General features: G+C 33.1%; 1 pseudogene; it reads left to right on the top strand.

The window, feature by feature from the left end:
• Positions 1-303: 303 nt before the first annotated feature.
• LOC107604643 (lysM domain receptor-like kinase 3) lies at positions 304-1,862 on the top strand (annotated as a pseudogene).
• The last annotated feature ends 340 nt before the right edge of the window (positions 1,863-2,202 follow it).

Here is a 2,202-nt window from a genome sequence, read left to right as displayed (position 1 = left end):
CTCTGCGTCCTTAGTAGAAAAGGGATAGAAGAGAAAACAAGATGGTAGCTGTATTTTATTGAAATTCTAGGCTTCTTAATCTATTATTTGTTTCTTTCTAGTTGATTAAGTCATATTAACTATGACACAATGTTAAAATATTCAATGAATTAATTATGTTGTGATCATGAATTCATAATAATAACACTTTTTGTTTTTTTTCTTCCTTATCCTTGTAAAGCATCTACCAGTGGTAAATATGAAACTTTAGGATCCACAGCTGCTAGTGCTTCTGGCCTTCTGGCAATTATGGTGGCAAAATCGATGGAATTCTCTTATCAAGAACTAGCCAAGGCTACAAATAACTTCAGCTCTGATAACAAAATTGGTCAGGGTAGATTCTGAGCTGTCTATTTTGCAGAATTGAGAGGCCATGTAAGAACAAGCCAATTATATCTTTAATAATGTTATATAACCTTCCAAAATTAAAAGGAAAAATAAATTATCTTTAACCATTTAGTTCTTTATCTGCATAATTTTATTCTATGCAGAAAGCAACAATTAAGAAGATGGATGTTCAAGCATCAACAGAGTTTCTTTCAGAGTTGAAGGTCTTAAAACATGTTCATCACTTGAATTTGGTAACTACTTTCTTCTACACCAAAAGGTCGAGTTTCTATGGCATTCAGTGAATCTCAACTTAACTCTGAACAATTTAGGTGCATTTGATTGGATATTGCGTCGAAGGATCTCTCTCCTTGTGTATGAATACATTGAAAATGAAAACTTAGGCCAATATTTGCATGGTACAGGTGAGATCACATTCATATTTTCATGTTATAACATATTACATTATCTACCAAATTAAGCATGTTTATGATCTTATGCTCTTAAATACCAAATTCAACATTTAATCTTTGTTATCATACTAGTGACAATGTTGGTAACATGATTCCAGGGAGAGAACCTTTGGCATGGTCAACAAGGGTGCAAATTGCTCTGGATTCAGCAAGAGGAATTGAATATATACATGAACACACTGTTCCTGTTTATATCCACCGTGATGTGAAACCTGCTAACATATTAATATATAAAGACTTCCGTGAAAAGGTTAGTTTATTGTAATATTCCTGGCAATAATAATTATTTTGTAATTTTTGTTTTCTTTTTTCTGATAAGACTAATATTAAAACTGTCTAATAAGGTTTTGGAAATTTACCAGGTTGCAAATTTTGGGCTAACTAAACTTTGGGAAGTTGGAAGCTCTTTATCACTTCATACTCGTCTTGTGAGAACATTTGGATACATGCCTCCAGTGTAAGAACTTAGTTGTTACTTGTCTTAGAACATAACAGTAAATATTAGAAAATATAAAATAAGTCAACGAAAGTTGTGATTGATACAATTTATAGATTCTGAATGGCTAAGAACTTGGTTTGACATGAATGAATTTATAGATTCTTGGGTTGGGCATAATGTCAAATGCGAGTGTTATCTCTACTTTAGTGACATCTTTTTTCCATTCTTGATTCAAAATGATATTTTCTTTGATTTTGGTCATCTCTACTTTGTATATTAATGATATTTTGCACCCAATTTAATGTTATCTCTACTTTAGTGGATCAGAATGCTTCAACCAGCTAAAGGTTGTTACGGCCGTAGCACCAACAGTAAATTTTACTCTCATCATTATGATCTTGTGTTATCAGAATGTGAACTTCATATTATGTTTCTATGCAGATTGAATTTTAACAAATTGCTAAATTATGCAGATACTTCTGGCAATCAAATCAGAAGAAAACAAGCTACAAGAAGTCATGGTTGGATTAGCAGCAAATGTTTTCACATTCATGTCCTCTCAGGAATCAAGCTCTGTATTTTAAGAAGCTGGAATCACTGAAGTTGAACTGGCAAGTATACTAGTACATATTCTCAAGAAGCACAAGTATCCGGCAACAAAGATGCTGAGGATAAGGAGGTTTGCCATAGAGTTTGCGATTTGAATGATGAAAGACAAAGCAGAAAACATAGATACCTTCAAGCATATGGGAATGGAGAAGGTGCTGGAAGGTGTATTAGAAACCACATCAGAGCTTGAAAGGTTCAATGTTTTCTTTGGTACTGTTGGATTGAACAGGCACAATCTAACAATTCACTCACTGGTTGAGACAGCCTTTAAGTTGCTAGAAAAAAGGTAAAGTAATACATCACTTTTGAACCATA

Source organism: Arachis ipaensis, chromosome B6, assembly GCF_059453495.1.
Source record: "Arachis ipaensis isolate K30076 ecotype BB chromosome B6, ASM5945349v1, whole genome shotgun sequence".
Lineage (NCBI taxonomy): Eukaryota > Viridiplantae > Streptophyta > Magnoliopsida > Fabales > Fabaceae > Arachis > Arachis ipaensis.
This window is presented reverse-complemented; position numbering and strand designations above follow the sequence as displayed.